The sequence below is a fragment of the Hesperophylax consimilis genome, unplaced genomic scaffold (genome assembly GCF_061612785.1).
Source record: "Hesperophylax consimilis isolate HC1 unplaced genomic scaffold, BYU_Hcon_1.0 scaffold_258, whole genome shotgun sequence".
Lineage (NCBI taxonomy): Eukaryota > Metazoa > Arthropoda > Insecta > Trichoptera > Limnephilidae > Hesperophylax > Hesperophylax consimilis.
This window is the reverse complement of record NW_028301450.1, coordinates 1-12500: the sequence shown is the minus strand read 5'-3', so window position 1 is coordinate 12500 and position 12500 is coordinate 1. Positions and strand designations below refer to the sequence as shown.

At 44.7% G+C, this 12500-nt stretch overlaps 2 non-coding genes and 1 pseudogene across 2 annotated transcripts; all 3 read left to right on the top strand.

Moving 5' to 3' along the window:
* The first annotated feature begins 8255 nt into the window (after positions 1–8255).
* LOC149408477 (small subunit ribosomal RNA) lies at positions 8256–10195 on the top strand. Its single transcript, XR_016305571.1, has one exon. It is a non-coding gene; the product is annotated as a small subunit ribosomal RNA (ribosomal RNA).
* A 331-nt stretch (positions 10196–10526) lies between these two features.
* LOC149408476 (5.8S ribosomal RNA) lies at positions 10527–10688 on the top strand. Its single transcript, XR_016305566.1, has one exon. It is a non-coding gene; the product is annotated as a 5.8S ribosomal RNA (ribosomal RNA).
* Positions 10689–11099: 411 nt separating this feature from the next.
* Positions 11100–12500, top strand: LOC149408475 (large subunit ribosomal RNA; annotated as a pseudogene; the record flags this gene model as incomplete).

Genomic DNA, 12500 nt, shown 5'->3' with positions numbered 1-12500 from the left:
AGTCCCCGGCACTCGTGACGGTTTTAGCGTGTTTGAGAGTTTCACGAACGGAAAAGAAAAAAAAAGTTAACATTGAAATGTTACATACATACATACATACATACATACATACATACATACATACATACATACATACATACATACATACATACATACATACATACATACATACATACGTACGTACGTACGTACATTCTTTTCACAACACCCACCGAGGGACACTCGAATGGAGTGTGCCTCGGGGGCTTTTTTTATGCGATTTTTTTTTTAAAGCGGATTAGCGGCGGTAGTAACTGTGACTCTCTCTAGGTGGCCGAACGCCTCGTCCTCCGATTGTGAAGTTATCGCGCGGATTTACCACATTCCCATATGTCCCTTTTGCTCCTGGACACAATGGACTACGAGACAATTGTTTTCATGTACATATTTATAACTGTTTTTTTTTTCTTTTTCTTTCTGTTTATTTACTGTATTAATTAGCATTCTACAAATTTTCTGTTCCTGATTATACTAATGTTTATTATTTGCATCTAATGTTTACTTTCTATCTCTTATTGCAGGTTATTTTGGATATTTTGTAACAGACTGATTCTGCTTATAATTTTTTTAAGATTTTCTTTTATTTTTATACACTGCTTTGTATCTTGTTCTTTCTTTTCTACTATAGAGTGACCTGCTTGCTGGTAGTAGCACTGAACTTATATTTTTCTTGTGTCAGTCCGGCGTACCCCAACTCTGGGGTGACAGAAGACCTCGTCCGTGCATATCAAACTTCAAGATCAAATCACGATGAGGGATCTGTGTCATCGTCTGCTCGCAGCGCCTCCCCTGAGGTCAGGAACTGGACTGAGGATGGGCCGAACGTGGATCGGCAACCTTCCGCCCTGCCTCCAGGTATTCCGACGCTTTCTCCTCATGGTCTTCGGGATATTCCCAACCCCAACTCACACTTCTCGTCGAGGCACAACCGGTTTCCTGGCTTAGGGGCGCGGAACCTGATTCTCGTGAAGCCAATCCAACGCCCAGCTTTCTCTCCCTAGGTCTGCCTGTTAGTGGATATCGACACCCCCTTCACCACAGAAAGAGGCGCATACTTTACCATTTTTCTTTTTTGTTCTCTTTGTAGGTGGCTGTGTATTATTTTAATTCTTCTCTACCTATTGTTGACATTTTGTAAATGTGTTTTTATTATATTAACCAAGTAGAATAGAACTTACTAAAATTATTAAAACACAGCACTTGCATACTGCGAATAACATCGTATGCATGGACATTTTGGAGGTCTTGTTTTGAAATTTTAAATGTAGATTCGTTTTTTAAAAAATTAGCGTCCTTGCGAGAGCTCTGAAGGGGTACCATCAGTACCTAAAACAGGGCGGGGAAGTGGTGGGCCTCCTCCAAAATGTCCCTTTTTTAAAATTTAGAAATTAGAAAAAAAAGTTAACATTGAAATGTTACATACATACAATTTGCTCCAAAACGTTTTTTTACTTTTAATTTTGACTTTTCTTCAATTGTCTTGACATTTTTCAGTGTAAATGGCGTCTGGTGCGGTTTCGTCGGAGGATTCCGATGGCTCCACCAGGAATCCTGGAGATCCTTTGGGGGACCGTGAAAAAAACCTTATGAAAAAGATTCATGAACTAATTTCCTCCACATCGCCTACTGCTTGACCCTCTAAAAAGGAAGTCCCACAGGGAACAATTGACCATTGACTCAGACAGTGAAGTTGGATCAGAACAAGATACTGCTCGGCGTATCCCGTTTTCAGCTGATAACCAGGAAATGGCCTTGCCATTGCACCCTCAACCACTCCGAATGCCGAAAATAAGAAACGGGGGTTAGGTATGTATTTATTTATATAATTTGTACATTTATTTATAACAATTACAAGTAAAATAGCCATAATTGTACCATTTATGCAGTGTATATGCAATTCCAAAAATCTCGCAAATGCGCTATAGGACACAAAAAATAAAAATCTATTTTTTTATCTACCGCATTCAAAAAGCACGTAGCTCTCGTGAGTTTATAAATAAATTAGTGCGGCTCGCTCTACTATATAGAAGACGTCATTGTTATGACGTCCTCGAGAGTGAGACTCTGGTACAAAAAAAAAATAATTGGGCCAGTATATCATTATTAGATAAGTGATCGTTTATTAGTTGAAAAAAATATTTAAGCAAAGCAATACCTCTACTTGTCTCTAGGGAGTGGTAATTGGTCATGCCTAATATATAAATCGATGGGTAAAGCCAAGGGTAACGTCCATAGAGCCGCGAGAATAAAAAAACCTTAAAAAAAATTTATGGACTCTTTCAATGCGTAAAGTGTATGTTAATTCATGTGGAGCGAGCCCAGATGATAACCGCAACAGAAGCGGTACATGATTACCAGAATGCCCATAAAGAATGTTTCATTACAGTTTCAGTTAAATTTAAAAGCAGTTTCCGAGTTGTTGCTCTGAAGGGGTACTGTCAGTACCTAAAACAGGGCAAGAAAGTGGTGGTTCTCCTCCAGAATGTTATTTTTTTTTTTTAACCGAATTTTCGAAAAAAAAAAGACGATGGAGACGTGTCCCGTATTCTGGTTAGGTTAGGGGTTAGTGACCGGATAAATCGTCAAAATCAAAATTCAACAAACCTTTAAACGGCGATGTGAGGTCATGAAAAGTGATGAAACAAAAACTAGGTTGAATAGGTTACGAGTATAAGTATTTAACCCAATTTTTGTTTCATCACTTTTAATGACTTCATATCACTTTTTCAATGTGTGTTCTGTTGTCATTGTGGTGATTTATCATGCAACCTGATTGCATTTATCGATTTTCTTTTAATTTTAATTAATTTATTTATTTATTTATTTCATCGACACTCGTGGCGGTTTTCGATAAACTTAGTGTGGCTTTCTTCAGTCGCCCTATGTATTATGATTATATATAAAATTTATGATCAATATGGTTCCATGCTAACTCAACACGGTGACTGTTCAACACACTTTTAAAAAGTGATATAGAATCATTAAAAACGATGATTTGTTTAAACCTAACCTAACCTAACCTTACCTAACCTAACCTAACCTAACCCAACCTAACCTAACCTGACCTAACCTAACCTACTTAACCCAGTAAAAAAAAGTTTTTGTTTCATCACTTTCCATGACTTTACATAACTTTTTAAATATGTGATGAATTATCATTTTGATGATTTATCCGGTCGCCGATCAATATAATATAGAAACCCAACTTACGACTTGTAGTATGATATCGAAAAAAGAAATCAATTCACAAACCTTTCTTCTTTTTTTTCGTCTTTTGATGAGTTCAAAACATTGTAGACGATAGATGGCGTAGCGGTTTCGGGGAAAATTAGGTTTTTTGTTATTATTCTTCTTATGCTGTGTACCTAAGTGTCATATTTATGTGTGAATAAAAATTATAAATAATAATAATAGTAATTATTTATTTTTTGGAATAACTTTACTGAGTAAAACCTAATATTGTAATATTTAATTATCGAAGATAATATTAGCGAATTCTAAAAGAAAATCTGAAAGAGAAAAATCACCAAAATAATAAAAAAAAAAAATCAGTCCTAGATGTGACCGTATCCTTTTCTGATTTTTCTGTTTCAGATTTTCGTTTAGAAATCGGTAATATTGTCTTCGATAATTAATAAATTAAATAAATCATTTTCGTCAGGAGGTGAGGGAATGCAATTCAGAGCGGCGGGCGCGGGTAAAGCGCGGGAGTAACTGGGACGCACTTAACGGCCCTCAACGTGTTTTCAAAATTTTCTTATTTAAAAATAAAATATTTATTTTTTTTAAATTTCAGAATCGAACTCATAACGTCATTCTTAGTGTAGAATAATAAATTTAGCCGCGGTTCGGTGCAGCGGGGCCGGCGATGAGTGGGATCTGATATCGAGTAGCGGCCGCGGGTGGACGGCGGGAGTAACTGCGACGCACCCGATGACGCCATTTGCCCCGGGCACGGTGTGATTTAAAAGAAAAAAAAACTTTTTTTTTGACGTATTTTATTTCAGAATCTAATTCGGAACGCCATTCTTAGTGTAGAATATTAAATTTAAAGGTTTCGAGAGCATTGGGACCGGAGCTGACAAGATCTCATTTCGGATGATAGCCGCGGGTAAACGGCGGGAGTAAACGGGCCGCACTTAATGGCCCTCAATGTGAAATTGTAATTTATTTATTTTTATAGATTTTTATTTCGGAATCGAATTCGGAACGTCATTCTTGCAGCGTAGAATAAAAAATTTAAATGTTACGGGAGCATTGGGACCGGAGCGGAGCTGAGAGGATCTCATTTCGGGTGGTAGCCGCGGGTAAACGGCGGGAGTAAACGGGCCGCACTTAATGGCCCTCAGTGTGAAAATGTTTATTTTTTAGTTTTCTTATCATGTATGTATGTATGTATGTATGTATGTATGTATGTATGTATGTATGTATGTATGTATGTATAATTTAACATTTCGATAGTGAGAAGACGTGAGCGACGAGGGTAAATTTATTTTTTCGAGACCGAGCGTGAGCAGTCGGGCAGACGGCCGGAGATGAGGCGACGCGGCTCGCGCTACTGCGGCCGGTTCCGCGAGAGGCCCGACCGCCCGGGCGTCCGTCTGAGCGCAGTCGAGGAGTCGGAGCGGGCGCATCGCGGTCTGTAATAGTCGGTGAATTTGTTTTATTCGAATCCCTTTTAAAATCGTTTTCTTACTATGTATGTATGTATGTATGTATGTATGTATGTATGTATGTATGTATGTATGTATGTATAATTTAACATTTCGATAGTGAGAAGACGTGAGCGACGAGGGTAAATTTATTTTTTCGAGACCGAGCGTGAGCAGTCGGGCAGACGGCCGGAGATGAGGCGACGCGGCTCGCGCTACTGCGGCCGGTTCCGCGAGAGGCCCGACCGCCCGGGCGTCCGTCTGAGCGCAGTCGAGGAGTCGGAGCGGGCGCATCGCGGTCTGTAATAGTCGGTGAATTTGTTTTATTCGAATCCCTTTTAAAATCGTTTTCTTACTATGTATGTATGTATGTATGTATGTATGTATGTATGTATGTATGTATGTATAATTTAACATTTCGATAGTGAGAAGACGTGAGCGACGAGGGTAAATTTATTTTTTCGAGACCGAGCGTGAGCAGTCGGGCAGACGGCCGGAGATGAGGCGACGCGGCTCGCGCTACTGCGGCCGGTTCCGCGAGAGGCCCGACCGCCCGGGCGTCCGTCTGAGCGCAGTCGAGGAGTCGGAGCGGGCGCATCGCGGTCTGTAATAGTCGGTGAATTTGTTTTATTCGAATCCCTTTTAAAATCGTTTTCTTACTATGTATGTATGTATGTATGTATGTATGTATGTATGTATGTATGTATGTATGTATGTATGTATGTATGTATGTATGTATGTATGTATAATTTAACATTTCGATAGTGAGAAGACGTGAGCGACGAGGGTAAATTTATTTTTTCGAGACCGAGCGTGAGCAGTCGGGCAGACGGCCGGAGATGAGGCGACGCGGCTCGCGCTACTGCGGCCGGTTCCGCGAGAGGCCCGACCGCCCGGGCGTCCGTCTGAGCGCAGTCGAGGAGTCGGAGCGGGCGCATCGCGGTCTGTAATAGTCGGTGAATTTGTTTTATTCGAATCCCTTTTAAAATCGTTTTCTTACTATGTATGTATGTATGTATGTATGTATGTATGTACTTATGTATAAATATACAAAAATCTCTTCACTTTATATGTTTTGTTATGATTTTTTTTTTCTCCTATTTACATATGTTTTAAAAGTAAAATTTTATTATTATTTTTTTACACTTCACAGACGAGTGTTTTTGGACTCTTGTAGAGGTAAAAATGTTAATTTTTAATTGAATATATTTTTAAAAAATGTACGTGTAAATATGAATTTATTTGATTTAATTTCAATGTCGTCTATTAAGTTTTTTTTTTTTTTTTAACTCAACAGAATAAATGATATAATATAACAATTCTAAAATGTTGCCTAGTCTTGTGGGTGCCGGGTGAATTTACTTTATGTATCAGGTTAGGTTAGGTTAGGTTAGGTTAGGTTAGGTTAGGTTAGGTTAGGTTAGGTTAGGTTAGGTTAGGTTAGGTTAGGTTAGGTTAGGTTAGGTTAGGTTAGGTTAGGTTAGGTTAGGTTAGGTTAGGTTGGGTTAGGTTGGGTTAGTGTAGGTTAGGTTAGGTTAGGTTAGGTTAGGTTAGGTTAGGTTAGGTTAGGTTAGGTTAGGTTAGGTTAGGTTAGGTTAGGTTAGGTTAGGTTAGGTTAGGTTAGGTTTGGTTAGGTTAGGTTAGGTTAGGTTAGGTTAGGTTAGGTTAGGTTAGGTTAGGTTAGGTTAAGTTAGGTTTGGTTAGGTTAGGTTAGGTTAGGTTTGGTTAGGTTAGGTTAGGTTAGGTTGGGTTAGGTTAGGTTAGGTTAGGTTAGGTTAGGTTAGGTTAGGTTAGGTTAGGTTAGGTTAGGTTAGGTTAGGTTAGGTTAGGTTAGGTTAGGTTAGGTCAGGTCAGGTTAGGTGCGATTACAATTTTTGCAAATAGATAAATTGACAAAAATTTTTGCCATTAAAATTTATGCCAATAAAATTTTCTGCCAATAAAATTTGATGCCAATAAAATTTGATGCCAATAAAATTTTCTGCCAATATAATTTTATGCCAATAAAATTTTAGGCCAATAAAATTTTCTGCCAATAAAATTTGATGCCAATAAAATCTTCTGCCAATATAATTTTATGCCAATAAAAATTTTTTGCCAATACTTATTAGCAAAAAATTGATCTTTGTCAATGGAATTTAAATTTAAAAAAGTAAAATAAATACAAAACAATACAAGAACAACACGTCAACTCAACAGAGATCAAATGGGAAAATAATTCACCGACTCCAGATATTTTCATATCGGAGGGTTCGGCTCGGTAGAACTCCTAACGGGGCCTATAAATAAATCCTACAGATCCCTCAACATAAACATTTAAAAAAATCTTTTGTTATCCTACATGTATTCAAAATGACCGACTTTTGCATCTTTATATATAAATTTTTTGATAGATCTAATACGCCTAAATTTTTAATAAGAGAGCTAGGTATAATGCCGGTAGCCGAAATAACGAATGGTAATATTTTTATAGTCTGAGAATGCCAAATTCTTTTTTTCTCATTTCCTAAATCTGTGTATTTTCTTATTTTTTCACTAACAGATTTTTGAATATTACAGGAATTCGGAATAGCGACATCGATGATATAAGTTATTTTTAAAAATTTTGTCATGTAAAACTATATCGGTTCTATTATGACTAATCGCTCGATCTGTTAGTTATATATTTAGTTAGTTATGTTAGTTATTTATTATTATTATTATTATATCTATGTTAAGTTTTTATTTTTATTTGAAATATGTTCTTATTGTGTAAATTTGAAATAACTACGTACCTCTGTATTAAGTTTTTTTAAACTCACCGGGAACGGTCGGTCGGTATCATCGATTAAATGAAATAATTTAAAATTTCCAAAATGCGAATACGAAAGTAAGTGACGAGAGTAAATTTATTTACCGAGACCGAGCGCCTTGTGCCCGGTTTCGCGAGCCGCCCGAGGCCCGACGGCCCGGCCGCCTGCGCGCCTTCGAGGGGTCGGAGCGGGCGCATCGCGCTCGGCGCCGTCCCGAGCGAGAACGCGACCCGGCACAGCTTTGTGCCCGCCGAGTGTGGCGGGCTCTCGATGCACGGCGTTCGCAAACTGCGGCGGCCTATCGGTCGTGTCGGCGGTGTTATTTGCGAGAAACTACGTGACGCCCGCTTCTGCGCGGCGTTCGCGCTCATGTTTTGACTCTGGAGTTCCGCGCGAGCAGAATTTTCAAAAGCAAAGGCGGAGGATTTTATCCCCGTCTCACTGTTGCCTCGCCAAAGGCGTGCGCTTTCGGTGTACACGTTTTACGAATGGGAATTATAAATCGGACGATAGCGTCGTCGCGGGTGCGGTCTCTCTCTCTCGGGCGGGAGCCGTCCTACGCGCGCTTTCTTCGTTTGAAGCAAAAATTTTCCCGCGGAGCTTTCGTCTAGCGACGGTCGCCGAGCGGGAGAATATAGCGGTACGCATAATGAGCGTGACTCGTGCGGGTGACTCCGTCGCGTGTTCTTTAACGCCGTGTTGTCCGCGCCCTCTACGCGAGGGCGGGCCTCTGTCGTTCGGAGGATTAAAAACCCTCCGACGGTGGTGCAGCTCCCTGGTTGATCCTGCCAGTAATCATATGCTTGTCTCAAAGACTAAGCCATGCAAGTCTCAGTAAAAGCCGAATTAAGGTGAAACCGCGAATGGCTCAATATATCAGTTTTGGTTCCTTAGATCGTACACGGTTACTTGGATAACTGTGGCAATTCTAGAGCTAATACATGCAAACGAGGTTCTGACCGGTAACGGGAGGAATGCTTTTATTAGATCAAAAACCAATCGGCGGCGGGGTTCGCGCCCCGTCCGTCGCCATTCGAGATGACTCTAGATAACTTTGAGCTGATCGCACGGTCTAGCACCGGCGACGCATCTTTCAAATGTCTGCCTTATCAACTGTCGATGGTAGTTTATGCGACTACCATGGTTGTCACGGGTAACGGGGAATCAGGGTTCGATTCCGGAGAGGGAGCCTGAGAAACGGCTACCACATCCACGGAAGGCAGCAGGCGCGCAAATTACCCACTCCCGGCACGGGGAGGTAGTGACGAAAAATAACGATACGGGACTCGTCCGAGGCCTCGTGATCGGAATGATTACACTTTAAATCCTTTAATGAGGATCCATTGGAGGGCAAGTCTGGTGCCAGCAGCCGCGGTAATTCCAGCTCCAATAGCATATACTAAAGTTGTTGCGGTTAAAAAGCTCGTAGTTGAAATTGTGTCCTGCGGTGTCGGTCTACCGAATGCGGTACGACAGGCACGTCTGCGGGGCTTCTCGCCGGTGCGTCCACCGCCGGCGTGTGTCGGTCGGCCTCACGGTCGGCCGCGCACCGAGGCGGGCCGTCGCGGCTGTTTACTTTGAACAAATTAGAGTGCTCAAAGCGGGCTAACACTTGCCTGAATATTGTACGCATGGAATAATAGAATAGGACCTCGGTTCTGTTTTGTTGGCTTTCTGATACCAGAGGTAATGATTAATAGGGACGACTGGGGGCATTCGTATTGAGACGTTAGAGGTGAAATTCTTGGATCGTCGCAAGACGGACTAAAGCGAAAGCATTTGCCAAAGGTGTTTTCATTAATCAAGAACGAAAGTTAGAGGTTCGAAGGCGATTAGATACCGCTGTAGTTCTAACCATAAATGATGCCAGCCAGCGATCCGCCGAAGTTTCATAATTTTAACCCGGTGGGCAGCTCCCGGGAAACCAAAGCTTTCGGGCTCCGGGGGGAGTATGGTTGCAAAGCTGAAACTTAAAGGAATTGACGGAAGGGCACCACCAGGAGTGGAGCCTGCGGCTTAATTCGACTCAACACGGGAAAACTCACCAGGCCCGGACACTGGAAGGATTGACGGATTAACAGCTCTTTCTCGATTCGGTGGGTGGTGGTGCATGGCCGCTCTTAGTTGGTGGAGCGATTTGTCAGGTTAATTCCGGTAACGAACGTAACTCTAGCCTATTAAATAGACGTGCAACCGGTATCACGAGGGTCCGTGTGCGCGCGGCTTCGGCGTTCGCGCGTCGGGGTCGTGCGTTTCGCGGTCTTCACTACCGGCGTACAATGAAAATCTTCTTAGAGGGACCGGCGGTATATATAGCCGCACGAGATTGAGCAATAGCAGGTCTGTGATGCCCTTAGATGTCCTGGGCCGCACGCGCGCTACACTGAAGGGATCAGCGTGTCCTCCTTGGCCTAACGGCCCGGGTAACCCGATGAAACCCCTTCGTGATAGGGATTGGGGTTTGCAATTCTCCCCCATGAACGAGGAATTCCTAGTAAAAGCGAGTCACCAGCTCGCGTTGATTGCGTCCCTGCCCTTTGTACACACCGCCCGTCGCTACTACCGATGGATGATTTGGTGAGGTCTTCGGACTGGTGCGCGGAAGCTCTCACGGGCATCCGACGCGTCGGAAAGTTTGACCGAATTTGATCATTTAGAGGAAGTAAAAGTCGTAACAAGGTTTCCGTAGGTGAACCTGCGGAAGGATCATTTCCTGTGTTTAATGTTTGTGCTTTCCATGATATGAAATATTATTATGAAACAAAACATATATTATACATATAAACCATAATCGAACGAATGCTAAATTACTGCGTCGGAGATCGCCCTAGGGCGCCGATGCGAACCGAGAACCGCCGGCGTCGAGCGGAGGAGGGCTCCGTCCTCTATCCGCTCGTCCGGTGAAATTTTACCCGTCGCCGTGAAGGCGGCGGTACAAAATTAATCTTTTTGTCGAATGGAATTATAAACATTTCGAAAACGCAAACCAAATTGTAAAAACCGAAAACTAAAACGTATCTATTTATGTTTGTTTTATCATTATTACCCTGAACGGCGGATCACTCGGCTCGTGGGTCGATGAAGAACGCAGCTAAATGCGCGTCAGAGTGTGAACTGCAGGACACATGAGCATCGACATTTCGAACGCACATTGCGGTCCGAGCAAGACGTAGTTTGTCGACGGACCACTCCTGTTTGAGGGTCGCGCACACAATGCGACCAGACTGTTCTCTCGCCCCCGTCCTCGGACGGGGGCGCGCAGAGCGAGCGTTGCCGGCGTCGCCGGGGCCCGCGCGCGTCGTCTCCTCGGAGACGCGCGCCGGGACCTCGGCGTCCGGTTAAATTTGACGAAGTGCTCTCTCGATGCGCGCGATTTCCGCTTGCGTTATACCAAACGCGGAGGAACGCGTGCGAGCCTTGAGCTAGCGACGACGCTGAAAACTGGGCAGTCTACCGCGCGAGCGGTCGGCTGTCCGGGGCGATCTTCGCGCTCTCGGCCGCGCGCACCTCCGCGGACGCTCGTCGGTTTCGCGCCCGCTTGACAGAGTCTGCACGGGCGAGAATACGCGCACACTGTTGCTTTGCGTACTTCTCGAATTTATAAAATTTTTGTTGTCGACCTCAAATCAGGAGAGATCACCCGCCGAACTTAAGCATATCAGTAAGCGGAGGAAAAGAAACTAACGAGGATTCCCCGAGTAGCGGCGAGCGAAACGGGAAGAGCCCAGCGCTGAATCCTGCGGCCCCGGCGGGCCGCCGGGAAATGTAGCGTTCGGGAGGAGAGTTATACATACACGCGCGGTCATTAGTCACGGCTGCCTGTCCAAGTTCATCTTGAACGGGGCCCGCTTACCCGCAGAGGGTGCCAGGCCCGTGGTGACGGTAGCCGGCCGCGACGGTCTCTCTCCCTAGAGTCGGGTTGCTTGAGAGTGCAGCCCTAAGTGGGTGGTAAACTCCATCTAAGGCTAAATACTACCACGAGACCGATAGCGAACAAGTACCGTGAGGGAAAGTTGAAAAGAACTTTGAAGAGAGAGTTAAAGAGTACGTGAAACCGTTCAGGGGTAAACCTGTGGAACTCAAACGAGCGAACGGGGAGATTCATCGTGTCTTCCGTCGGGGCTCGCGCCTCGCGCAAACCTTCGCCTTCGGCTTTCGGGTCGGGGCGGTGGGTGCGCGGGTGCGCCGTCAGGCTCCCGGAGCGCGTGCACTTCTCCCTTAGTATAACACCGCGACCCGTCGCGCCGCGGTCGAATGCGCCGTGCGGTTGACCCGTCTCGCTCTGCGAGGCGGAGCCGCGGTGTCCACGGCCGCGGCGTACATTACGCAGCGACGGTAGAGAACGAGGATCGCGTCCGCCCCTCGCGGGCGTCCGTCGCGCTGCAGCGGCGTCCTTCGCGTGGCCCCCGGCGTCTAGTGCGTCGCGGGTGTCGCGCGTCGGGTGTCCGTCGTTAGCGGCGCGCTCTCGGACGGGACGCGTCCCGGTCGGCGGTGGTTTTGTTTTGGGCACTCACAGGACCCGTCTTGAAACACGGACCAAGGAGTCTAGCATGTGCGCGAGTCATTGGGAACACTGATAAACCCAGAGGCGAAATGAAAGTGAAAGGCCGGCCTCGAGCCGGTCGCAGGGAAGATGCGCGGGCGTCGTCAGACGCCCCGCCGCATTCCCGAGGCGTTTCGAGAAAGCCCCCGTGCGATTATCGAGACGCACTGAGAGCGTACACGCTGGGACCCGAAAGATGGTGAACTATGCCTGGTCAGGTCGAAGTCAGGGGAAACCCTGATGGAGGACCGAAGCGATTCTGACGTGCAAATCGATCGTCCGAACTGGGTATAGGGGCGAAAGACTAATCGAACTATCTAATAGCTGGTTCCATCCGAAGTTTCCCTCAGGATAGCTGGCGCTCGAGAAACATGACGGTTTTCGGACCGCCATTCGCACAGTCTCATCCGGTAAAGCGAATGATTAGAGGCATTGGGGCCGAAATGGCCTCAACCTATTCTCAAACTTTAAATG